The sequence below is a fragment of the Gopherus evgoodei genome, chromosome 21, assembly GCF_007399415.2.
Source record: "Gopherus evgoodei ecotype Sinaloan lineage chromosome 21, rGopEvg1_v1.p, whole genome shotgun sequence".
In the NCBI taxonomy this organism is placed as follows: domain Eukaryota; kingdom Metazoa; phylum Chordata; order Testudines; family Testudinidae; genus Gopherus; species Gopherus evgoodei.
This window is the reverse complement of record NC_044342.1, coordinates 6,591,779-6,619,627: the sequence shown is the minus strand read 5'-3', so window position 1 is coordinate 6,619,627 and position 27,849 is coordinate 6,591,779. Positions and strand designations below refer to the sequence as shown.

Sequence of the window (27,849 nt, the reverse complement as noted above, 5' to 3'; positions counted from 1 at the left end):
ATTTAACAAAGCCCATCTGATGTCTTGTGATCACCATGGACCAGCCAATCAGCTGGTTTAACCAACAAGGCTCCATTGTCTTCTGTGGAGTCTTCTGGTGAGAATTTGGTCCAGTGAATTTACTGAGAGTTTTTCTGAGGGCCTCCTTGACCTTTTTGTTTCTCAGGCTGTAGATAAGTGGGCTGGCCAGAATTAAAGGTGTTCTAAATAGTGCCTCCTGGCTAATAAATCGAGACTGATTTATTCCAAAGCATTAAAACATATGAATGCAAGGTACTTAGAGCAAACTTTTCTCAGGGCCTCCTTGACCTCTCTGTTTCTCAGGCTGTAGATGAGCAGGTTGGCCAGGGGAGTCAGGACAGTGTAGAATAGGGAAAACACTTTGTTAAGCTCTCTCAGTGTACTGTTTTTTGGCATCACATAGACTATAGTTATAGTGCCATAAAAAATTGTGACCATGGCGAGGTGAGAGGAGCAGATGGAAAAGGACTTTTGCCTCCCGCTCATGGAAGGGATCCTTAGAATGGTGACCATGATGCAAACATAGGATGTCATGGTTAACAGAAGTGAGATCAGGTTTTCCATGGAAGAAAGAATCAGGGTCACCAGGGTGGTCAGGCTGATGTCAGTGCAGGAGAGTTTAATCATTGGGATGAAATCGCAAAAGAAATGGTCAATTTCATTTGGGCCACAGAAAGTTAATTTTGACCCCAAAAAATGTCATTATTGTACTGCCCAGAAATCCACTGATCCAAGACCAAGACACGAGCCAGAGGCAGTTCCTACCATTCATGTAGATGGCATATTGCAGTGGTTTGCATATTGCTATGTATCAATCATAAGACATCGCTGCTAGCAGGTAACATTCTGTAGCTACCAGGAAACCAAAAAAATGAAGTTGTGTGATGTAGTCGCTAACAGAAATGGTTCTGTCCCCAGTCAGGAGACTGGCCAGCATCCTGGAAAGGATGTTGGAACTGTAGCAGGTTTCCAGGCAGGACAAGTTCCACAGGAAGAAGTACATGGGGGTATGAAGGCGTTGATTAGCCGTAACTAGGGCAATGATGAGAACGTTCCCAGCCATGGTCACAATGTAGCTCATTAGGAACAGCAAGAAGAGATGAACTTGCACTTCAGGGATATTCCCCAATCCCAGGAGGATGAATTCTCTGATCAATGTGTGATTTCCCCACTTTCTTTCCTCCATTCAATGCAGCTACCTCAATAAAGAAAAGTAATAACAATATACAAATATAACAGAATAACTAGAATCAATATTCATCTAGTTCACCTTAAAATGACCAGGAAGCAAACTCAGTCCCCTATCCTAGCCTTCCAGGACTAAGTTAATGATCATTTTAAAATGTTGTAAGGAAACAGGAATGTAACAATTTCCACACCACATCAGATGATAGTTTCTTATTGTCTTGTATGTTGTCTCCATCAGTAGCCAGAAGCCGATTCTATAGATGAGCATGTAAAAGAAGCAATGAGAGGCAAAAAGACATCCTTTAAAAAGTGGAAGTTAAATCTTAAGTGAAGAAAATAGAAAAGATGGAGCATAAACTCTGGCAGATGAAGTGCAAAAATACAATTAGGAAGGCCAAAAAAGAATTTGAATAACAGCAAGCCAAAGACTCAAAAAGTAATAGCAATTTTTTAAAGTACATCAGAAGCTGGAAGCCTACCAAACAACCAGTGGGGCTACTGGATGATCAAGATGGTAAAGGAGCACTAAAGGACAATAAGACCATTGTGGAGAAACTAACTTAATTCTTTGCATCAGTCTTCACAGCTGAGGATGTGAGAGAGATTCCAAAATTTGAGCCATTCTTTTTACGTGACAAATCTTAGGAACTGTATCAGATTAAGGTGTAATTAGAAGAAGTTTTGGAACAAATTGATAATTAAACAGTAATAAGTCACCAGGATCAGATGGTATTCACCCAAGAGTTCTGAAGGAACTCAAATGTGAAATTGCAGAACTACAAACTGTGGTTTGTAACCTATCATTTAAATCAGCTTCTGTACCAAATGACTGAAGGATAGCTAATGTGGTGCCATTTAAAAAAAAATGATTCCAGAGGTGATCCCAGCAATTGCAAGCCTGTAAGCCTGACTTCAGTAAAGGGCAAATTGGTTGAAAGTTTAGTAAACAAAAAAACAGAATTGTCAGACATATAGATGAACATAACTTGTTGGGGAAGAGTCAACATGGTTTTTGTAAAGAGAAATCATACCTCATCAATCTACTATAATTATTTGAGGGAAGTCAACAAGCATGTGGACAAGGGGGATCCAGTAGGACATAGTGTACTTAAGTTTTCAGAAAGCCTTTAACAAGATCCCTCATCAAAGGCTCTTAAGCAAAGTAAGCTGTCATGGAATAAGAGAGAAGGTCCTCTTATGGACTAATAACTGGTTAAAAGACAGGAAACAAAGGGTAGGAATAAATGGTCAGTTTTCAGAATGGAGAGAGGTAAATAGTGGAGTCACCCAGGGGTCTGTAGTGGGACTAGTCCTATTCAACATATTCATAAATGATCAGGAAAAAGGGGTAGACAGTGAGTTGGCAAAATTTGCAGATGATACAAAACTACTCAAGCTAGTTAAGTCCAAAGCAGACTGTAAAGTGCTACAAAGGGATCTCACAAAACTGAGTGACTGGGCAACAAAATGGCAGGTGAAATTCAGTGTTGATAAATGTAAAGTAATGCACATTGGAAAACATAATCCCTACTATACATATGAAATGATGGGGTCTAAATTAGCTGTTGCCACTCAAGAGAGAATCTTGGAGTCATTGTGGACAGTTCTCTGGAAACATCCACTCAGTGTGCCACGGCAGTCAAAAAGCAAACTTAACACCATTATTTGGGCTTGATAGAGACTCGGAATGGCTCTCTTCTCTTCATGTGACAGTATATTTATGCCTGTATCTGTAATTTTCACTCCATGTATCTGAATTTTTTTTTTTACTCATGAAAGCTTATGCCTAAATAAATCTGTCAGCCTTTAAGGTGCCACCAGACCCCTCATGGTTCTTAACAGAATGTTGCTCAGTGGTTTGAGCATTGGCTTGCTAAACCCAGGGTTGTGAGTTCAACCCTTGAGGGGACCACTTAAAGATCTGGGGCAAAAATCAGTACTTGATCCTGCTAGTCAGGGCCAGTGCAACCTATTAGGCAACCTAGGCAGTTGCCCAAAGTGCTAACATTTGGGGGTCGGAGGCTGGATGTTTGACGTTGGCAGTATTTCGGGGGCAGGACCTTCCGCTGCCTCTGTTGGGGGTGTCATTTTGGGGACAGGACCTTCCGCCTTCTAGGATGCCAAAAAGGCTGCCGATGCTACTGCTGCTAGTGAAGGCATGGGGCTGGACTCGATGACCTTTTGGGATCCCTTCCAATTCTATGAGATAGGTATTAGGAAATGGATAGATAATAAGATAGAAAATATCATATTGCTGCTATATAAATCCATGGTTTGCCCACATCTTGAATACTGCATGCAAATGTGGTCACATCACCTTAAAAAAGATATATTGGAATTGGAAAAGGTTCCAAAAAGGGCAACAAAAATTATTAGGGGTATAGACCACCTTCCATATCAGAAGAGATTAATAAGATTGGGACTTTTCAGCATGGAAAAGAGATGACTAAGGGGAAATATGATAGAGGTCTATAAAGTCATGTATAATGTGGAGAAAGTAAATAAGGAAGTGTTATTTACTCCTTCTCATAACATAAGAACTAAGAATCACCAAATGAAATTAGTAGGCAGCAGGTTTAAAAAAAAACAAAACATATTTCTTCACACATAGCCAACCTATGGAACTCTTTACCAGAGGATGCCGTGAAGGCCAGGACTATAACAGGGTTCAAAAAAGAACTAGATAAATTTGTAGAGTATAGGTCTTTCAATGGCTATTAGCTAGGATGGGCAGGGATGGTGTCCCTAGTCTCTGTTTGCCAGAAGTTGGGAAGGGGTGACAGTGGATGGATCACTTGATGACTACCTGTTCTGTTCATTCCCTGTGGGGCACCTGGCATTGGCCACTATCAGGAGACAGGACACTGAGCTAGATGGACCATTAATGTGACCTAATATAGCTCTTATGTTCTTATGTAGGATCCTTAAGAGAACAATTACAAGAGATAGGTGCCCAACTCCCACTGATTTTCAATTAAGTTGGATGCCTAACTAACTTTGAAAATCCCAGCCATGTTAGGGAAAGTTTACCCCCAACCCCCGGCAGTTACTTGATGAGCTATTTTCTGAAGCATGGAAACTGATATTCTTTGTACATTTTCACCTAGCTAGTGTAGGTGTGAATAACCTCTGTACCCATAGAAATGGATTATATTTTTCTGTCTCCTACTGTCAGTATTTTACTTAGACAATGAGTTTCCACAGGCTCAATCCACATTGTGTAAAAAATATTTCCTCCTATAAATCTTAAATGAGCTAAGAACAAGGTTCAGTGGAGACTCTTTATGAAAAGAGTGAATAGAATTTCATGGCTGTTCTATTCGATACCATCCCTTATTTTACTTACCTTTTCTTGTCCCTTCTTTGTCATTTTGGCAAGGATTGTCAAAGGAGCCAAAGGCAGCTTTACAAACAAATTCCACTGAATTTCAAAGGAACTGGTTTGCCTAACTCCCTTAGATTCCTTTGAACCATTCTTCTCAAAATAAGAGTAAAATTTCCGGAGAACACTATTTGATTTGGGACCCTGAATCCTATTTTCCAAAGTGCCTAAGACACTTGGCAAACTGATTTCTATTGAATTTTAATGGCACTTAGTATTTAAGAGCCTAAGTCTCTTTTTCAAATATGTCTTAGGGCCAGATTTTCAAAGGCATCTGGGTGCCAAACACCCAATTAAGTCAATGAGTTTTAGGTGCCTAGATGCCTTTGAAAATCTCACTAGGCACCTAAATACCTTTAAAAATTTGTCCCTAAGGCGCTTTTGAAAATGGGACTTTGACTCTTAAATCCTTTTGAAAATTTTATGAGGTTCCTAAGTCAATTAGGCACCTAAATCTTCCTAATCTTTTCAATCTCTTTTGTTCTAAAACCAAGATGTATTCTCTCTTCTTAACCCATGTCTGATTGCTTTATTAACACACTTAGTGAATTCCTAACGGTGATGTACCTTCTTCAAAACAAACAAACTTTCCAAAATCACAGATTTTCAACAGAGTTCAGTAGCAAAACAGAAAAAGGAAAAACAAGACTGAATTGGGGGAAAAGGAGGGAGAAAGAAAAACTGAAAAAACAAAGAAAAAATGAACATTGTCTTGAATAATAAGGACTTGCCTGCATGAGAAAGTTTTACCAATTACACTGGGATAATTATACTGATATAGTTAAACCAACAGACTATTACTGATAGCACTCCTTGTGTGGACACTCTTAACGCGGTGGCAGGGGGGAAGGAAAGGGGTGGGATGGGGAAGAGATGGAACAGTAGGGAAGGGACATGGGATGGGGAAGAGAAGGGGATGAAGGAAGCAAGGACAGGGGGGAAGCTGGAGCCCAGCATGGGGCATCCCCTTGGCAGAAGCTGGGGCTCCCCTGTTAAGCAGTATCATCCAACCCTCACCCTGACAAGCCCCACTTCCCTTGCATCTGTACCACCCTGTTGAGCCCCCCAGATACCCTCCCCACTGAGACCCAACCACCTGCACCTGGATCCCCACACAAATGAATCCTACCTCCCCTGAACCTCAACCCTACCTCCCCCCGCTGAGCCTCAAACACCTTCACCTGGGTCCCCTCCAGAATCCCATTGTCCCTGCACCTGGAACTCCACAACGAGCTTCTGTGCATCCAGATCTCCAACTGAGTCTCTGTCATAACATATTTCCCAGATTTGGACCATAGTGTCCACAATATGGGTGTTAGCATGAAAACCTCCAAACTTAGTTACCAGCTTGGACCTGGTAAAGCTGCCACCATCCAAAAAATTAGAGTGTTTTGAGGCACTCTGGTACCCCCAATAACCTTCCCTAGGGACCCCAAGACCCAAATTCCTTGAGTCTTACAACAAAGGGGAATAAACCCTTTCCCTCCCCTTCTCCCTTCCAGGTGTTCCCTCCCTGGGTTCCTGGAGAGATACACAGAAGCAAGCTCCGTGAATCTAAACAGAGGGACTCCACCCTCCCTATTTCCAGTCCTGGAAATACAAGTACTTCCCTCTTCACCCAGAGGGTATGCAAAGTCAGGCTTAGTAAATCTAACACAAAGAGATTTTCCCCCCGACTTCTTCCTCCCACCAATTCCCTGGTGAGTTGCAGACTTAATTCCCTGGAATTCCCACTAAAGAAAAACTCCAACAGGTCTAAAAAAGAAAGCTTTATAAGAAGAAAGAAAAATACATAAAAATGGTCTCTCTGTATTAAGGTGACAAATACAGGGTCAATTGCTTAAAAGAAATATGAATAAACAGCCTTATTCAAAAAGAATACAATTCAAAGCACTCCAGCAACTACACACATGTAAATACAAAAGAAAAAAAAACAATAAACTCCTATTGTTTTATGATCTTTGTACTCACAACTTGGAAACGGAAGATTAGAAAGGCAGGAGACAGAAAAAATCCCTCTCATAGCCGAGAGAGTACAGGCACAAGACAAAGAACAAAGAACTCAGACACAAAACTTCCCTCCACCCAGATTTGAAAAAGTATTTTTTCCTGATTTGTCCTCTGGTCAGGTGTTTCAGGTTACTGGTGTTACCCCTTTACAGGTAAAAGAACATTAACCGTTAGCTATCTGTTTATGACACACCCCCCAAATTGCAGACAGTGGGGAACCTCACTGGCGGAGATTTCCTCCTAGAACTTTAAAATAAACAGATTAATATAACACATGCACCTTTACATATACCACTAAATATATAACTAACAGACTTTTACATTTTAAGAACACTTTTTAACTACTGGATTCTGGGAAACTCTCATGGGAGAGAGCATTGGCTACTTTGTTAGAAGCTTCTGAGATGTGCTGAATTTTAAAATTAAAATCTTGGAGAGCTAAACTCCAACGAAGAAGTTTTTTGTTGTTCCCCTTGGCAGTATGAAGCCACTTTAGCGCAGCATAGTCAGTTTGTAGCTGGAACCGCCGTCCCCAAACATATGGGTGTAGCGTTTCCAGGGCGTACACAATGGCATAGCATTCCTTTTCACTGACTGACCAGTGACTTTCCCTCTCAGACAGTTTCTTGCTGAGAAACAAGACAGGGTGGAAGTTGTGATCCGTTGCTTCCTGCATGAGAACTGCTCCTATACCACGCTCAGATGCATCCATGGTTACTAGGAATGGCCTGTCAAAGTCCGGGGCCCTGAGCACAGGGTCAGACATGAGTGTTGCCTTAAGTTGGGTAAAGGCCTTTTGACACTCATCAGTCCACTTAACTGCATTTGGCTGGGTCTTTTTGGTCAGGTCGGTCAGTGGGGCAGCGATTTGGCTGTAGTGTGGTACAAATCACCTGTAGTACCCGGTCAAGCCTAAGAAGGATTGAACCTGTTTCTTAGACTTTGGGACAGGCCACTTTTGGATAGCATCCACCTTGGTTTATGGTTCCTCGACCCACCTGGTGTCCCAGGTAAGTTACTCTGTTTTGGCCTATTTGACACTTTTTGGCCTTAACAGTTAGTCTGGCCTGCCTGATGCGCTCAAAGACCTTTTCCAGGTATAGTAGGTGTTCGGGCCAGGAGTCTGAAAAAATGGCTACATCATTGAGGTAGGCAACTGCATATTCTCCCAGTCTTGATAGTAGACCATCTACCAGCCTCTGGAAGGTGGCAGGTGCATTTCGAAGGCCGAAAAGAAGGACATTAAATTCATACACCCCTGCATGTGTGACGAATGCTGACCTCTCCTTGGCAGGTTCATCTAGCAGTACTTGCCAGTACCCCTTGGTTAAGTCTATTGAAGAGATGAACTGGGCACGTCCCAACTTCTCCAATATCTCATCGGTGCGTGGCATTGGATAGTTGTCCAGACGAGTTACCGCATTTAGCTTACGGTAGTCCACGCAAAAGCGTATTTCCTCATCCAATTTGGGTACCAGAACCACTGCCCATGCACTGGTAGATGAGCGGATTATACCCATCTGTAGCATGTTCTAGATCTCCCGTTCTATAGCAGCTTGGGCATGAGGAGACACCCGGTAGGGTGGGGTTCTAATGGGGTGAGCATTACCTGTATCAATGGAGTGGTATGCCCGTTCAGTCCGTCCTGGGATGGCTGAGAACAATGGGGCGAAGCTAGTGCACAACTCCTTGATTTGTCGCCGCTGCAGACGTTCCAGGGTGGTTGAGAGGTTCACCTCTTCCATGCCACCGTCTTTTTTCCCTTTGTAGTTGACACCGTCAGGCCACTCAGCATCATCTCCCTGGACTGTAAACTGACAAACCTGTAAGTCTCTGGAATAGAAAGGCTTGAGAGAATTAACATGTTACACTCTGGGCTTTAGTGAGGAATTGGGAAATGCTATGAGGTAGTTCACAGTTCCCAGGCACTCTTGGACCGTGAATGGCCCTTCCCATGATGCTTCCATCTTATGGGCCTGTTGCGCCTTCAAGACCATAACCTGGTCTCCTACTTTGAAGGAATGTTCTCTGGTATGTCTGTCATACCAGGCTTTTGCTCTTCCTGAGTGTCCTTTAGGTTTTCTTTAGCAAGGGCTAAAGAGTGTCGGAGGGTGCTTTGTAGGTTGCTTACAAAGTCCAGAATGTTGGTTCCTGGAGAAGGTGTAAACCTCTCCCATTGCTGCTTCACCAACTGTAATGGCCACTTAACCTCGTGACCATACACAAGTTCAAACGGTGAAAACCCTAAACTGGGATGTGGTACAGCCCTGTAGGCAAACAGCAACTGCTGCAACACTAGATCCCAATTATTGGAGTGTTCGTTGACGAATTTTCGTATCATGGCCCCCAAAGTTCCATTAAACCTTTCCACCAGGCCATTGGTTTGATGGTGGTACGGGGTGGCAACCAAGTGCTTCACCCCATGAGTTTTCCACAGTTTTTGCATGGTCCCTGCCAGGAAATTAGATCCTGAATCTGTAAGGATGTCAGAGGCCAACCTACCCTGGCAAAAATGTCTGTTAGGGCCTGACACACAGCGTTACCCTGGTGTTGCCTAGAGCTACTGCTTCCGGTCATCGGGTAGCAAAGTCCACGAAGTCAGTACGTACTGCTTTCCTCTGGGCGTCTTTTTTGGGAAAGGACCCAGAATATCCAGAGCTACTTGCTGAAATGGGACCTCAATTATGGGGAGTGGCTGGAGAGGTGCCTTGACCTGGTCTTGGGGTTTTCCAACTCTTTGGCATACCTCACAAGACCGGACATACTTGGCAACGTCCTTGCCCATCCCCTCCCAGTGGAAGGACTTCCTCAGCCAGTCCTTTGTTCTGTTCACCCCAGCATGGCCACTGGAATGATCATGGGCTAAGCTTAAGAGCTTCCCCTGGTTGTTAGTTGGAACCACCAACTCTTTTTGCATAAAAGAATCTCCTTGTATAAAAGTCCTTGGTCTACAACAAACCAGGATCGATTAGAAGAGCTGACAAGCAATGGGGTGCTCCGTGCTGCCGCCCAAGCTTTCTGAAGGCTGTCATCTGCTTCCTGCTCAGTCTGGAACTGTTTTCTTGAGGCTGGGGTCACCAGTTTTTTCTCAGACTGGGGACTTGGGCTTGGTCCCTGTGGAAGCGATGTAGGTGATGGGATTGTTTCCGTTGCTGGTGAACCACTCTCCGCTGGTGCACCTGAGGGTATTTCAGGCTCTGGCTGAGCCTTTTGGGTACGGCTGTCTGTTGCTTCTGCCAGTTCTGGCTCGCTGGTGCCCTCTGGCGTGGAGTTTGAAGATGTGGTTGCAATTGCTGGTGCTGGTTGCTGTTCCAGTTCCGGGCCTGGGACTGGAGGTTCTGTGGCTGTTTCAGTGGTTGGCATGGAATCTGGGTCCACTACCTCTGTCTGGGTCTGTGGTAACACAGACGGGGCGTCTGTGGACGGCTCAGGAACAGGAATGGGTCTGGAAGCTTGCCTAGTTTGGCTACATGTAACCATTTCCACTCGCTTGACCCGCTTCACCTGGTTGGCCAAGTTTTCCCCCAGTAGCATGGGGATGGGATAGTTGTCATGAACTGCAAAAGTCCACACTGCTGACCAGCCTTTGTACTGGACAGGCAGTTTAGCTGTAGGCAAGTCTACAGCTTGTGACATGAAGGGGTAAATTATCACTTGGGCCTTTGGGTTCATGAATTTCGGGTCTAAGAAAGGATTGGTGGATAGCTGACACTTGTGCCCCTGTGTCTCTCCACGCAGTAGCCTTCTTTCCGCCCACTCTCAAATTTTCCCTTCGCTCCAAGGGTATTTGAGAGGCATCTGGGCCTGGGGATCTTTGGTGTGATGGTGGTGTAATGAACTGCACTCGGTTGGCGGTCTTTGGGCAGTTGGCCTTGATATGTCCCAGTTCATTACATTTAAAGCATCTTCCATCTGACTGGTCACTGGGTCGAGCTGGGTTACTGGAGACTCGTGAGGTGGAAGAATAGTGTGTCTGTGGCTTTCCTTGGGTCTTTGGTTGTCCTCGGTTGTAGGGTTTATGGCCGGTGTGCCCTCTGGGGTATTCGTTCTGCTTGACAGTAGCTTTCGTGCTTTTTGCCACTTCCATCCATCTAGCTCCAATCTCCCTCGCCTCGGTGAGATTTTTGGGTTTTCCATCTTGTATGTACCGTGTTATGTCCTCAGGAACACCATCCAAGAACTGTTCCATTTGTATGAGGAGGTGCAGTTCTTCCAAGGATTTAACATTGTGTCCTGATATCCAGGCCTCATAATTTTTCCCAACGTAGTAGGCGTGTTTGGGAAATGACACATTTGGTTTCCACTTTTGGGTTCTGAAACGCCGATGGGCATGATCCGGGGTTATCCCCATTCTGTATCTGGCCTTGGTTTGAAAAAGTTTCTAGTCGTTCATTTTCTCCTGAGACATTTCAGCTGCCACCTCTGCTAAAGGTCCACTGAGCTGTGGCCTCAATTCTACCATGTACTGGTCTTCAGGGATGCTGTACCCAAAACAGGCTCTTTCAAAATTTTCAAAGAAGGCCTCGGTGTCATCACCTGCCTTGTAGGTGGGAAATTTCCTGTGCTGTGGAACAAGTATTGGCGAAGGGTTGTTAGGATTGGCTGTTTTGTTGCTTAGCCTTTTCTAATTCCAGGGCCTGTCAGTGGGCTTCCCTCTGGAGTTCCCACTCTTTCTCTTTTATTTCCAGCACTCTCCTGTGGGCTGCCTCTCTTTCTCTTTCTCTTAGCTCCATCTCTTGTAGTTTTTTTTCCATATCTCGCCTGTTGTCTGCCTCTTTGATTTGTTCTTCGGCCTCCATTTTTGTCTTGTTAGGCATGGTTCCTGTTTTCTTGTGTTGGGGTGCCCTCCGGTGTTTTTTTGTCTGAACTGCTGTCTCTGTTGTCTCCTGGGGTCTGCCTAGCAACAGTGCCTTTTTCCCTTTCTTCCTCTAGCTAATTTTTTCAATGTAAAGTAAACCAGAAAAACCACTTTATTTGCATGTGTATTGCTGGATACTTGTCTCACAATGGGAGTGCTATTGTGTCACAAAAGACCCGTAATAGTTCCTTAATGGTTCCTTGCTTACTATGCAAGCCAAAACTGCAAGAGAGAGCAGAAAAAAAAAGTCTCTCTGGTTCCTTTTAAAACCAAATGCTCTCTGCTTAAAAGCCCCTAGCAGAGAAAAGAAAAATATAATATTCCTACTAGCTTCTGGATTCTATCTATCCCACAACGCTGCCACTCATGTCATAACATATTTCCCAGATTTGGACCTTAGCGTCCACAATATGGGTGTTAGCATCAAAACCTCCAAGCTTAGTTACCAGCTTGGACCTGGTAAAGCTGCCACCATCCAAAAAATTAGAGTGTTTTGAGGCACTCTGGTACCCCCAATAACCTTCCCTAGGGACCCCAAGACCCAAATTCCTTGAGTCTTACAACAAAGGGGAATAAACCCTTTCCCTCCCCTTCTCCCTTCCAGGTGTTCCCTCCCTGGGTTCCTGGAGAGATACACAGAAGCAAGCTCCGTGAATCTAAACAGAGGGACTCCACCCTCCCTATTTCCAGTCCTGGAAACACAAGTACTTCCCTCTTCACCCAGAGGGTATGCAAAGTCAGGCTTAGTAAATCTAACACAAAGAGATTTTCCCCCCGACTTCTTCCTCCCACCAATTCCCTGGTGAGTTGCAGACTTAATTCCCTGGAATTCCCACTAAAGAAAAACTCCAACAGGTCTGAAAAAGAAAGCTTTATAAGAAGAAAGAAAAATACATAAAAATGGTCTCTCTGTATTAAGGTGACAAATACAGGGTCAATTGCTTAAAAGAAATATGAATAAACAGCCTTATTCAAAAAATACAATTCAAAGCACTCCAGCAACTACACACATGTAAATACAAAAGAAAAAAAACAATAAACTCCTATTGTTTTATGATCTTTGTACTCACAACTTGGAAACAAAAGATTAGAAAGGCAGGAGACAGAAAAAATCCCTCTCATAGCCGAGAGAGTACAGGCACAAGACAAAGAACAAAGAACTCAGACACAAAACTTCCCTCCACCCAGATTTGAAAAAGTCTTGTTTCCTGATTGGTCTTCTGGTCAGGTGTTTCAGGTTACTGGTATTACCCCTTTACAGGTAAAAGAACATTAACCTTTAGCTATCTGTTTATGACAGCCTCCTGCACCCATATTGCCCCACAGAGAACTCTCTTACCCTCACCTGGATCCCCCCACACTATTTCCCTCTATACTGGGATCCTGCTGCCGGGCTGAGCCTGCTCACCCACTCCTGGTGCACCTGGCACAGGAGACAGGGCCCCAGGGTGTTTCTGGGACAAGCCTGGCCCTTGCACCATGTCAGAGTCAGGTGCAGCCTTACTGCCGAGTCCCTGTCCAGGGGTAGGGTGGGGGACGGCTGCAGGGTGATCTCCCACCTCCATGCAGCCAGTGTCCTGTGCTCCCCATTGTCACATTGCAGCTTCCACATTTATTTATTGACAAATAAAAAATTGCAGAATTTTAAAATATTGTTCACAGAATTTTTATTTTTTTGGTGCAGAATCTCCTCAGCAATATGGGGTGCTATGCAACTGTGATGGTGGGACTGTGAGGAGGGTGGTGGGACATGGGGAGGTCTATGCGTGGGGAGTGCGGGACAAGCAGTGTGGTGTTCAGGGTGTTGTGCAGCTGTGATGGTGGGACTATGAGGAAGATGGTGGCATCTGGGGAGATCTATGGGTGAGAGGCGAGCAGTGTGGTGGGCAGGGTTCTGTGCAGCTGTAAAGGTGGGACTGTGAGGAGGGTGGTGGGACATAGGGAGGTCTATGGGTGGGGGGTACTGGGCAAGCGGTGTGCTGGGCAGGGTGCTGGGCAAATGTGATGGTGGGACTGTGAGGAGGGTGGTGAGATGTGGGAAGGCCTATGGGTGAGGGGCGAGCGGTGTGGTGTGCAGGGTGCTCTGCAGTTGTATTGGGAGGCCAGTGGGGGAGGTCTATGAGAGGGGTGGGGGCTGGGCATGGAGATTTGTGGTGGAGGTCTCTGGGTGAGGGGGCGCTGGGCATAAGGGTGAGGCACTGGGCAGGGGGGTGATGTGGTGTGGGCCCGCCCTCAAGGGAGGGGACACGCTGACAGCACAGGACTGGGCAGGCCAGTATGCGTCTGGCAGCTGCAGGTTTGTAAACAGAGCCCTTCTGCTGGGCCGCGCGGAGCGGGGCTGCTCCTGTCACACTGTGCCTCATTGCCCCCAGCTCACCCTTCACTCTGGAGACTGACCATCCCACCCCCGCACCTTCCCCCATGGGGACACACAAATATGTTTGGCACCAAGCCCACAAAAAGTTAATCCGGCTTTGGCCCCAACACGTAAAGGAGTCAGCCCGATTGGACACAATCCTATTTCCCCAGGTTCTGCCCCCACTTGCACCCTGTACACCATCCGATCTGGGTGAGTCTCGAGGCATGAGCCGGCTGATGGATTCCGCTGCAGTGGAGCAGCCGTAAATGAGTTCTCCCAGTCACGCTTTGCAGTGTCTCAGTTCATTGGGAGCAGCGCTGACCCATCCAGGGGAGAGCAGAGAAGCGAGGGAGAGCCAGAAATGCACAAACAACCCCTGTGCCTGGTGAGACAGATGAGGCTGCTCTTTCTGAATTGGTGTGAATTTCCCATCAACTCAGGTTGCCTCCCAAGCAGTACTGCGGTCCCCCAACCTCACTGGGTGTGGGGATGGGGACATGGATGTTTGAATGGACATCTCCTTTGGTAAACAAGATTTTCTGCAGGAAAAGACACGAATCCTGAAATCCAAATGCAGGGGAAAGGCCCACTGGTCCTGCTTGGTGATGGGAGTTTTAGCAGCTGGAAATTGAGCAACAAGTGAGTAAGGGCCTCAGGGTTTGCCGCAAGGGTGGTAACATTTACCTTCGATCCTGCGCGTGACGCAGTGACCTCTCTGCTGAAGGTGACTGGGTCTGAGGAGTAGGATCTAACTCCTCCTCTTAGTCTCTGCACGCTCTCAGTCACTCTGCAAGATGTCTCCAGGCTCCCAGTGGAGCTTGACTCTGTGCATGAAGTGAAATGCCTCCGACTCTGGGTTCTTGTAGGATTAATAAGAGAAAGCAGCCTCCCCCCAAGTCTTTCTGCTTCAGGGCTCTCCCTGGAGAGTTAATTGCAGGGATTTGGGGAGTTAATTATACACCTCCTGTTAAATCAATGTAAACATCAGGAATGAAGTCATTGGCATGCTGATTTCCAGGGGAATTTCCTTTCAGCACCGGTGTGTATGGGGGAACGAGGAGTAAATAGCCAGCCCATCGGTAACCACACTTAGCCCTAGCAGTAGTGCAGCTATGCCCATGGGCTGCAAAGGACTCCACAGTGAAAAAGAATTATCTGCGTCCTCCTCTGACACTGGGGGAAACTGAGGCACAATGAGTGACTGCCTTAAGTTGCAGAACAGGTCAGTGACAGCCAGGAATAAAAGCCAAGTAGCTTTCAGATTGCCTCACTCCTTATTCAGGACCCTAGCCACTGGGCTATGCTGCCCTTTGGGTGCCAGCAGGCTGTTCATGGGATGAGAAATTTAGAGACTAATGAGTGTTTCTAGGAACATAGATAAATAGATAGATAGATAGATAGGGTTTGACCTATAATAAACAATAAGTATGATCTTGTGGTTAACAGACCAAAATGAGAGTAGAAAAAAATGGCTTCCATTCCAGTTGTCCCAGACTCCCTGTATGACCATGGGCAGGTCCTTTGTGGTGAGATGGAGGGCAGCAAAACTTATTAACCATTTGGACATCAAAGCAACCATATTTTTCAGAGTGCTCATCAGTAGCTCCCCATGGAAATTCAATGGGATGCAGGTGCCTAATTCCCTTAGGCATTGAAAATCACGGCCACGGGGCTGAATCCTGCTCCTCTTGCTCTGATCACTTTAAATTAGGAGCCACGCCGCTGAGGTCACTGTGCCTGATTCTGTTCTCACTTACATAACATAAGAACATAAGAACGGCCGTACCGGATCAGACCAAAGGTCCAACTAGCCCAATATCTGTCCACCAACAGTGGCCAATGCCAGGTGCCTCAAAGGGAGTGAAGCTAACAGGCAATGATCAAGTGATCTTTCTCCTCTCTCACTTACACCGGTTCAGATCTGGAGTAATGCCACTGACCCCCGTGCTGCTCCACCAGCTTCAGATTGGTTTAAGTGAGAATGAGATTTAATAGCAAAACATCCATTGACTAGATAATACTCAGTCCTGCTATGAGTCCAGGGGACCAGACTAGATGATTTCTCAAGGTCCCTTCCAGTCCTGTGATTATATGGTTCGGTGGGAGCAGAAAAATAAGGGAGCTTTGTAGCCAATCAAAACTCAATGTCCTAGGTCTTTCCTTCTCAGGGTATTCTCCCTGATTCACCAGTGTCACCTGCCCCGGTGTTCAGCCCATGTACAAAAACCTGTGCTAGTGTTGCCAGACACACAGGCAAATGTGTCCCATGGACTCGACTAGAGCTACAGCTTTGTATGTTTTATTCCCAATAGACAGAGTCTTTTTTTCCCATAAAATTTCAATAAAACCAAAAACATTCATAGATTTAGATTCCCTGGTGAGAAGGGACCATGGTGATCATCTATTCTGACCTCTGACCTCCCCTATAGCATAGGCAAGAGAACTTCCCCACAGTAATTCCTTGAAAAGTTTGCTTAGAAAAACACCCAATATTGATTTAAAAATTGTCAGTAATGGAGAATCCAACTCAACGCTTGGTAAGTTGCGCCAATGGTTAATTAATGTTACCATTAAAAGTGCACAGTTTGGAGGCAAGGGTCATCTCATTCTATTTCTGTACAGCAGCTGGCACAAAGAATGGAAGCTGGTGCTGTGTGAGGATTGCTGGAGTGGGAATGGAAATGTTTGGGGTTACTGGGGCCTGGGTAGCGGTATCAGCAGTAATTAGGGATGTGTGAGGGCTACTAGGGTGCTAGGTGGGGCTATTGGGTTCAATGATATTTGGAGCTACTGAGGGATGGGTGGGGTATTATGTTTGAGGGGATATTTTGGGATTACTGGGGGCTGGGTGGGTATCTGTGGTTATCTAGGGATATTTGGGAGTTACTGAGGATAGGGGGCTATTGGGTTCAATGGGGATGTTTGGGAGCTACTGGGAGCTGGTTGGGGGTATTGGGTTTGATAGGGCTGTTTGAGGGTTACTGGGAACTGGATGCGGTATCCATGGTTAGCTGGAGACATTTGGGGGTTACTGGGCATTGGGTGGGGGTATTGAGTTTGATGGGGATATTTGGGGGATATTGGGGGCTGGGTGGAGATATTGGGTTCAATGCGGCTATTTGGGTATTAGTGGGGGGCTGGGTAGGGGTATTGGGTTTGTTGGGGATATTTAGCGGTTACTGGGGGCTGGTTGGGCGTATTGGGTTTGATGGGGATATGTAGGGGCTGCACAGGTTTGTCTGAGGTTAGCTGGAATTTGGGGGTAACTGGGTGTTGGGTGGGGGTGTCTGGGGGAAGCTGGGGGATACGGAAGTTGTGTAAAGTATTTGCTTTTGGCAGTTTCAGTTCCCTTTCAATGTTATTGACTCTCCTATTATTCTTGTGTTAGGAAACAGGGAGAAGACAGGCTCCCAAGCTGTTTCCAACACCTTCCATTATTTTCCTAAGTTCATTACTGAATAGTATTTGGAATGAGATCAAATATTGGTGTATGTTGGGTATCTAACTTGAGTAGGCTCCTTATGAAATCCAGGACAAGATAGTGATCTATCTGCATACCCACCCCTCTATCTGCCTCTCTGACCATCCATCTGGCCATGTTAGGTATTTACATGTTCCTCACCAATTTATTAGGTGAGGGTGAGATGCTAATAACCTACTCACATTGAGTAGCACCGACCTCCATCTGGGCTTACATTGATTTCAAAGGAATAATTCCAGGAGTGCAGTTCTACTCAGAGTTAACAGTTTACTAGGTGTCTAGGGAAACTATCTTCAGACGGTTAAACTTTTGGAGGCTGTTACCTGTTGTTGTACTCTGAGTTAGCAGTGGAGCTAGTGATGTGTTGGGGAAGAGGAATTATGTTTGATATAGAGATGGCAACCTGAAATACAACATGGCCCCAAGGTGGGGAATTGGAGGTGACATCTGTGTCAGGACAGACGTTCAGCATGATGGACAAAATCTGTAAACATCTATCTCAGCTCAAATGGATTTGGCTTGTTGTACATCCATGTATACCAATGTTGATATCCTCATCCTAGGATCTGGATGACAATGTGCCTCAGTTTCCCTCCACTCATAGATAGTTGGGTGGACACAACATCTGCATTCTGAAGCCTTTAGTCATTTTTTGTTGTTCTTCTCTGGACTTTCTCCAATTTCTCCAAATTTTTCCTGAAATGCGGTTCCCAGAACTGGACACAATACTCCAGTTGAGGCCATATCATTGTGGAGAAGAGCAGAAGAATTACTTCTTGTGTCTTGCTGACAACACTCCAGCTAATACATGCCAGAATGATGTCATTTTTTGCAATAGTGTTACACTGTTGACTCATATTTAGCTTGTCGTCCACTGTGACCCCCAGATCCTTTTCCGCAGTACTCCTTCCTAGGAGGCCATTTTCCATTTTGTGTGTGTGCAACTGATCGTTCCTTTCTAAGTGGAGTACTTTACATTTGTCCTTATTGAATTTCCTCCTATTTACTTCAGACCATTTCTCCATTTTGTCCAGATCATTTTGAATTTTAATCCTGTTCTCCAAAGCACTTGTAACCCCTCTCAGCTTGGTATTGTCCTCAAACTTTATAAGTGTACTGTCTAGACCATTATCTAAATCACTGATGAAGCTAAATAACAGAATTGGACCCAGGACTAATCCTTCTGGGACTCCACTTGCTATGCTTTTCCATCTTGACTGTGAACCACTGATGACTCTAGGGATGATTTTTCAAACTGTTATGCACCACCATATAGTAGTTCTATCTAAGTCAGGGTTTCTCAAACAGGGGTCGCTGCTTGTGTAGGGAAAGCCCCTGGCGGGCCAGGCCGGTGTGTTTACCTGCCCTATCCACAGATCGAGTCGATCGCAGCTCCCACTGGCCACAGTTTGCTGCTCTGGGCATATAGGAGCTGCTGGAAGCAGTGGCCAGTAAGTGCCTCGGCCAGCGCCGCTTCCAGCAGTTCCCATTGGCCCGAAGCAGTGAACCGTGGCCAGTGGGAGCTGCGATCCGCCAGACCTGTGGATGGGGCAGGTAAACACACTGGTCTGGCCAGCAAGGGGCTTTCCCTACACAAGCGGTGACCCCTTGTCATAAACAGATAAGAAAAGTTAATAGCACAGAAGTACTTTATATCTCTTTGACTGTAAAGGGTTAACAAGTTCAATAAGCCTGGCTGTCACCTGACCAGAGGACCAATCAGAGGACAGGATACTTTCAAATATTGAGAGAGGGAAATTTTTGTGCTGTGCTGTTAGTTTTGGTTGTTGTTCACTCTGGGAGCTCAGGCAAGGTTTTGGGGGGACCAGAGTGTACCAGGCACTGGAATTCCTGGTTGGTGGCAGCGCTACAGGTTCTAAGCTGGAATTGCACTTAGAGGAACTCATGCTGGTACCCCATCTTTTGGATGCTAAGGTTCAGAATGGGGAATTGAACCATGACATTGTGTGCAGCGTTTGGGATAGATAGATAAGACAGAATCCAAAAGCCAGTGAGGTTTTTATTTCTCTCCCTGCTAGCTATCTGCAAGCAGACTGAGAGGTTTGGGTTTAAAAGCAAAAGCCTGTAGGATTTTTTCTTTCTCTTTCCCTGCTAGCTGTGGGTAAAGCAGGCTAGAGGAGATTGTTTTAAAAGCAAAGGTCTGCAGTTTTTTTGGTCTTTCCCTTCTGAGTACTCTGAAGGCAGAGGCACTAGGGTTTAACAAGGATCTTTGTTAAACAAAGGCACTCCAGTTGTGAGTCACCATACACTAGCAAAACACATTTGCAAATGAATGGGTTTTTTTTCTTTCTAACTCTGTCTGGAATAGCTAGGTAGAAGGAGTTAAAAAAAAAGACTCTGTAGCTAAGCAACCTGAAGAAGGCAACAGAAAATCAGCATTTCAAGCAGTAAACAGCAGAGGGCGCCCAAGCACAAGGAAGCCGGAAGTATGAGTTCCAAGGAACGGGCAAAACTGGAGGCAGAGGAAATAATCAAAGACGCAGACCACAGGCGAGACATGGGAAAAAAACCTACAAGAGATGGAGCTGAGAGAAAGAGAAAGAGAGGCTGCCCACAGGAGAGAATTGGAACTCCTGAGGGAGGCCCACCGGCAGGCCCTGGAATTAGAACAGGCTAAGCAGAAGAACGCAGCCGGTCCTAGCAACCCTTCACCAGTTATTGTTCCACATCCCAAGAAATTTCCCACCTACAAGGCAGGTGATGACACTGAGGCCTTCCTAGAAAATTTTGAAAGGATCTGCCATGGGTACAGCATCTCTGAGGACCAGTACATGATAGAGCTGAGGCCACTGCTCAGTGGAGCCTTAGCAGAGGTGGCAGCTGAAATGCCTAGAGAGAACATGAACAATTATAAACTTTTTCAAACCAAGGCCAGATACAGAATGAGGATAACACCTGAACATGCCCGTCAGTGGTTCAGAACCCTAAAATGGAACCCAGATGTATCATTCCCCCGACACGCCTACCACATTGGAAAGAATTATAATGCCTGGATATCAGGAGCCAATGTTAAATCTCTGGACGACATGCACCTCCTAATACAATTGGAGCAGTTCTTAGAGGGTGTTCCTGAAGAAATCGAAAGGTACATCCTAGATGGGAAGCCCAAAATGGTAACTGAGGTGGGGGAGATTGGAGCCAGATGGATGGAAGTGGCAGAAAAGAAAAAAGCTACTATCAAGGGGAGCGACTACCCCAGAGGGCACACCAACAATAAACCCTATCACCGAGGGCAACCCAGGACCCCGCCTACAACCCAAGGAAAGCCGCCGACGCCCTATTCTCTCACCTCACCAATCTCCAGTAACCCACCTCGGCCCAGTGACCAGTCAGCTGGGCTATGCTTCAAGTATAATGAACTGGGACATATAAAGGCCAACTGCCCCAAGAACCCCAACCGAGTGCAGTTCATTATATCTCCATCACTCCAAAGATCCCCAGGCCCAGATGCCTCTCAAATACCCTCGGAGCGAAGGAAAATTTTGACAGTGGATGGGAAGAAGGTTATCGCATGGAGAGACATGGGGGCACAAGTGTCAGCTATCCACCAATCCTTAGTGGACCCCAAATTCATCAACCCAAAGGCCCAAGTGACAATTTACCCCTTCATGTCACAAGCGGTAAACTTGCCTACAGCTAAACTGCCTGTCTAGTACAAAGGCTGGTCAGGAATGTGGACTTTTGCAGTCTATAACAATTATCACATCCCCATGCTACTGGGGGAAGACTTGGCCAACCAGGTAAAGTGGGCCAAGAGGGTGGGAATGGTTACATGCAGCCAAGCCAGGCAAGCTTCCAGACCCATCCCTGTTCCTGAGCCGTCCACAGGAGCCCCGTCTGTGTTACCAAAGACCCAGACAGAGGTAGTGGACCCGGATTCCCTGTCAATAACTGCAACAGCCACAGTACTTCCAGTCCCAGACCCGAACCTGGAAATGCAACCAGCACCAGAACCATTGCCAGCATTGGCGCCAGCGCTTGCAAACACATCTTCAACCCCAATGCCAGAGGGCGCCAGCGAGCCTGAACTGGCAGAAGCAGCAGACAACCATAGCCAAGAGGCTCAGCCAGAGCCTTAAATACCACCTGGTGCACCAGCGGAGAGCGGTTCACCAGCGAAGGAATCAACACCATCACTTACATCGCTTCCAGAGGAACTAAGCCCAAGTCCACAGTCTAAGGAAGAACTGGTGTCTCCAGCTTCAAGGGAACAGTTCCAGACTGAGCAGGAAGCAGATGACAGCCTTCAGAAAGCTTGGGCGGCTGCACGAAGTACCCCACCGCCTCTCAGCTCTTCTAATCGATCCCAGTTTGTTATAGAACAAGGGCTTTTATATAAAGAGACTCTTTCTGGTGGACACTAGGAAGACTGGCATCCACAAAAACAGTTGGTGGTTACAACTAGGTATCAGGGGAAGCTCTTAAGCTTAGCCCATCATCATCCCACTGGCCATGCTGGGATGAACAGAACCAAAGACAGGTTGGGGAAATCCTTCCACGAGGGGATGGGCAAGAATGTTGCCAAGTATGTCCTGTCTTGTGAGGTGTGCCAAAGAGTGGGAAAGCCCCAAGACCAGGTCAAGGCCCCTGTCATAACCTAGTCCCAGATTTGGACCTTAGCGTCCAAAATATGGGGGTTAGCATGAAAACCTCCAAGCTTAGTTACCAATTGGACCTGGTAAAGCTGCCACCACCCAAAAAATTAGAGTGTTTTGGGGCACTGTGGTCCCCCCAGAAACGTTCCCTGGGGACCCCAAGACCCAAATCCCTTGAGTCTCACAACAAAGGAAAATAAACCTTTTCCTTTCCCCCCTCCAGGTGTTCCTGGGGAGATACACAGAAGCAAGCTTCGTAAATCTAAACAGAGGGATTCCACCCTCTCTATTTCCAGTCCTGGAAACAGAAGAACTTCCCTCTTCACCCAGAGGGTATGCAAAGTCAGGCTAATAAATCTAACACACACAGATTTCCCCTTGACTTCTTCCTCCCACCAATTCCCTGGTGAGTACAGGCTCAATTCCCTGGAGTTCCCCACTAAAGAAAAACTCCAACAGGTCTTAAAAAGAAAGCTTTATATAAAAAGAAAGAAAAAATTAAAAAAAATGGTCTCTCTGTATCAAGGTGACAAATACAGGGTCAATTGCTTAAAAGAAATATGAATAAACAGCCTTATTCAAAAAGAATACAATTTAACACATTCCAGCAACTACACACATGTAAATACAAAAAAACCATATAAATCACTATCTGATCTTTTGTACTTACAACTAGGAAACAGAAGATTAGAAAGACAGGAGACAGAAAAAATCCCTCTCATAGCGGAGAGGGAGTACAGGCAGAAGACAAAGAACTCAGACACAAACTTCCCTCCACCCAGATTTGAAAAAGTCTGGTTTCCTGATTGGTCCTCTGATCAGGTGTTTCAGATTACTTCTTTCCAGGTGTAAGAGACATTAACCCTTAGCTATCTGTTTATGACACACCCCCCAAATTGCAGACAGTGGGGAAGCTCACTGGCAGCGATTTCCTCCTAGAACTTTAAAATAAACAGATTGATACAACACATGCACCTTTACATATACCACTCAGGATATAACTAACAGACTTCTATATTTTAAGAACACTTTTTAACTACTGGATTCTGGGAAACTCTAACGGGAGAGTGCATCACCTACATTGTTAGAAGCTCCTGAGATGTGCTGAATTTTAAAATCAAAATCTTGGAGAGCTAAACTCCAACAAAGAAGTTTCTTGTTGTTCCCCTTGGCAGTATGAAGCCACTTTAGCGCAGCATGGTCAGTTTGTAGCTGGAACCGCCGTCCCCAAACATATGGGCATAGCTTTTCCAGGGCGTACACAATGGCATAACATTCCTTTTCACTGACTGACCAGTGACTTTCCCTTTCAGACAGTTTCTTGCTGAGAAACACGACAGGATGGAAGTTGTGATCCGTTGCTTCCTTATTGAGAACTGCTCCTATACCACGCTCAGATGCATCCGTGGTTACTAGGAATGGCTTGTCAAAGTCCAGGGCCCTGAGTACAGCGTCAGACATGAGCGTTGCCTTAAGTTGGGTAAAGGCCTTTTGACACTTATCAATCCAGTTAACTGCATTTGGCTGGGTCTTTTTGGTCAGGTCAGTCAGTGGGGCAGCGATTTGGCTGTAGTGTGGTACAAATCGCCTGTAGTACTCGGCCAAGCCTAAGAAGGATTGGACCTGCTTCTTGGACCTTGGGACAGGCCACTTTTGGATAGCATCCACCTTGGCCTGTAGGGGGTTTATGGTTCCTCGACCCACCTGGTGTCCCAGGTAAGTCACTCTGTTTTGGCCTATTTGACACTTTTTGGCCTTAACAGTTAGTCCGGCCTGCCTGATGCGCTCAAAGACCTTTTCCAGGTGTAGTAGGTGTTCGGGCCAGGAGTCTGAAAAAATGGCCACATCATCGAGGTAGGCAACTGCATATTCTCCGAGTCCTGCTAGTAGACCATCTACCAGTCTCTGGAAGGTGGCGGGTGCATTTCAAAGCCCAAAAGGAAGGACATTGAATTCATACACCCCCGTATGGGTGATGAATGCTGGCCTCTCCTTGGCAGGTTCATCTAGTGGACTTGCCAGTACCCCTTGGTTAAGTCTATTGTAGAGATGAACTGGGCACATCCCAACTTCTCCAATAGCTCATCGGTGCGTGACATTGGATAGTTATCTGGACGAGTTACCGCATTTAGCTTACGGTAGTCCACACAAAAGCATATTTCTCCATCCAGTTTGGGTACCAGAACCACTGGAGATGCCCATGCACTGGTAGATGAGCGGATTATACCCATCTGTAGCATGTTCTGGATCTCCCATTCTATAGCAGCTTGGGCATGAGGAGACATCCGGTAGGGTGGGGTTCTAATGGGGTGAGCATTACCTGTGTCAATGGAGTGGTATGCCTGTTCAGTCCATCCTTGGGTGGCTGAGAACAATGGGGCGAAGCTAGTGCACAGCTCCTTGATTTGTCGCCGCTGCAGACGTTCCAGGGTGGTTGAGAGTTCACCTCTTCCATGCCACCGTATTTTTTCCCGTCATAGTAGACACCATCAGGCCACTCAGCATCATCTCCCTGAACTGTAAACTGACAAACCTGTAAGTCTCTGGAATAGAAAGGCTTGAGGGAATTAACATGGTACACTCTAGGCTTTAGTGAGGAATTGGGAAATGCTATGAGGTAGTTCACAGTTCCCAGGCGCTCTTGGACCGTGAATGGCCCTTCCCATGATGCTTCCATCTTATGGGCCTGTTGCGCCTTCAAGACCATAACCTGGTTTCCTACTTTGAAGGAACGTTCTCTGGTATGTCTGTCATACCAGGCCTTTTGCTCTTCCTGAGCATCCTTTAGGTTTTCTTTAGCAAGGGCTAAAGAGTGTCGGAGGGTGCTTTGTAGGTTGCTTACAAAGTCCAGAATGTTAGTTCCCGGAGAAGGCGTAAACCCCTCCCATTGCTGCTTCACCAACTGTAATGGCCCCTTAACCTTGTGACCATACACAAGTTCAAACGGTGAAAACCCTAAACTGGGAAACAGAAGATTAGAAAGGCAGGAGATAGAAAAATCCTTCCCATAGCCGAGAGGGAGTACAGGCAGAAGACAAAGAACTCAAACACAAACTTCCCTCCACTCAGATTTGAAAAAGTCTGGTTTCCTGATTGGTCCTCTGGTCAGGTGTTTCAGGTTACTTCTTTCCAGGTGTAAGAGACATTAACTCTTAGCTATCTGTTTATGACAGCCCCTCTCCAGCCACTCCGCATAATAGAGGTCCCATTTCAGCGAGTAGCTGTGGATATTTTGGTTCCTTTCCCAAAAAAGACCCCCAGAGGAAGGCAGTACATACTGACTTTCATGGACTTTGATACCCGATGGCCAGAAGCAGTAGCTCTAGGCAACCCTAGGGCTAAAACTGTGTGCCAGGCCCTAATAGACATTTTTGCCAGGGTAGGTTGGCCCTCCGATATCCTTATGGATTCAGGGACAAATTTCCTGGCAGGGACCATGAAAGAACTGTGGGAAACTCATGGGTTGAATCACTTGGTTGCCACGCCATACCACCATCAAATCAATGGCCTGGTGGAAAGGTTTAATGGAACTTTGGGGGCCATGATCCATAAATTCGTGAATGAACACTCCAATGACTGGGACCTAGTGTTGCAGCAGTTGCTCTTTGCTTACAGGGCTGTATCACATCCCAGTTTAGGGTTCTCACCGTTTGAGCTTGTGTATGGCCACGAGGTTAAGGGGCCATTACAGTTGGTGAAGCAGCAATGGGAGGGATTTACGCCTTCTCCAGGGACTAATATACTGGACTTTGTAAGCAACCTACAAAGCACCCTCCGACACTTTAGCCCTTGCTAAAGAGAACCTAAAGGATGCTCAGGAAGAGCAAAAGGCCTGGTATGATAGACATACCAGAGAGCGTTCCTTCAAGAGACTTACAGGTTTTTCAGCTCACATCCCAGGGAGGAGATGGCGCTGAGTGGCCTGACAGTGTCTACGATAAAGGGAAAAGTGATGGTGGCGTGGAGGAGGTGAACCTCTCCACAACCCTGGAACGTCTGCAGCGGCAACAGATCAAGAAGTTGATGCACACTCCAGTGAAAGTTTCCCAGAATCAACTGGTTAAAATTTGTCCTTGGAAAATGTGGAAAATCTTGTAGTTTTACTTAATTAGTGGCATATGTAAGGATGCATGTGTTTATTGATCTGTTTATTTTAAAATTCTAGCGAGAAATCACTGCCAGTGTACTTCCACACTGTCAGCGATTTGGGGGGCGTGTCATAAACAGATAAGAAAAGTTTATAGCACAGAAGTAGTTTATATCTCTTTGACTGTAAAGGGTTAACAAGTTCAGTAAGCCTGGCTGTCACCTGACCAGAGGACCAATCAGAGGACAGGATACTTTCAAATCTTGAGAGAGGGAAATTTTTGTGCTGTGCTGTTAATTTTGGTTGTTGTTCACTCTGGGGGCTCAGAGGAATCAGACGTGCAGCCAGGTTTCTTTCCAATCTCTCCGATACAGGCTCTTATAGATTCAGAATAGTGAGTACGAGGTACATGAAGCGAGTTAGGCTTATGTTTGTTTTCTTTATTTGCAAATGTGTATTTGGTTGGAAGGAGTTCAAATTGGTATTTTGCTGAAAAGATTTTAATTTGTACTTGTATACTTAGGCTGGGAGAGTATTCCCAGTGTCTATAGCTGAAAGACCCTGTACCTATTCCATTTTTTTTAAATTTACAAAGATAATTTTTACTGTTTTTTCTTTCTTTAATTAAAAGCTTTTCTTGTTTAAGAACCTAATTGTTTTTTTATTCTGGTGAGACCCCAGGGGCCTGGGTCTGGATTCACCAGGGAATTGGTGGGGATAAAGGAGGGAAGAGGGGGAGAGAGGCTAATTTATCTCTGTGCCGGGATTACTTTCTCTCAGGAAGAGTCTGGGAGGGGGAAAGAGAAGGAGGGAGGAAGGTGAATTGTCCTCTCTGTTTTAAGATTCAAGGAGTTTGAATCACAGTGATCTTCCAGGGTGACCCAGGGAGGGGAAGCCTGGGAGAGGCAACGTTGGGGGAAAGGGTCTACTTTCCTTGTGTAGAGATCCAGAGGGTCTGGGTCTTGGTGGTTCCCGGACAAGGTTTTGGGGGGACCAGAGTGTACCAGGCACTGGAATTCTTGGTTGGTGGCAGCGCTACAGGTTCTAAGCTGGAATTGAGCTTAGAGGAATTCATGCTGGTACCCCATCTCTTGGACGCTAAGGTTCAGAGTGGGGAATTGTACCATGACACCCCTGTTTGAGAAACCCTGATCTAAGTTGTATTTCCCTAGTTTGCTTATGAGAAAGTCATGCAAGACTGTATCAAAAGCCTTACCAAAGTCAAGATGCACCACATGTACAACTTCCCACAATTCAGAAGGCTTGTTATGCTATTAAACAAAGCTATTAGGTTGGAGTTGATAAAATTTGTTCTTGACAAATCCATGTTGACTGTTACTCATCACCTTATTATCTTCTAATTGTTTTCTTGGTTATTTACTCCTTTATCTTTCTGAGTATTGAAGTTAAACAGACTGGTCTGTATTTCCCTGGGTTGTCCTTATTTCCCTTTTTATAGATGGGCACTATATTTGCCCTTTTCCACCCCTTTTGAATCTTTCCCATCTTCAATAACTTTTCAAAGGTATTTGCTAATGGGTGAGATGTGTGCTCAGTCAGCTTGAGTATTCTAGAATATATTTCTTCATGCCCTGGCAACTTGAAGACATCTAACTTATCTAAGTAATTTTTATTATTTTTTTCCCAATGGCCTTGATGTTTACGCTGTTTTGACAAACAACATTGTGTTAATTCTCCCATGAATTTAAAAGTGATCATTATCAGTTGCCTCCAGGGAGATCTGAGCAGCAGCAAGAGCCAGCCTGAGGCTGCTTTTCCCTATAAACCCTATAAAAATAGAGCAGGCATATGAATCAGCCCAGAGCAGCCCATCCTGTCTCTGCAGA

The 27,849-nt window shown here is 45.7% G+C and overlaps 1 long non-coding RNA gene across 1 annotated transcript; it reads left to right on the top strand.

Moving 5' to 3' along the window:
• The first annotated feature begins 9,162 nt into the window (after positions 1-9,162).
• LOC115638339 lies at positions 9,163-27,356 on the top strand. The gene is made up of 3 exons (XR_003997428.1): positions 9,163-9,173; positions 21,120-21,129; positions 27,261-27,356. It is a non-coding gene; the product is annotated as an uncharacterized LOC115638339 (long non-coding RNA).
• Positions 27,357-27,849: the final 493 nt, after the last annotated feature.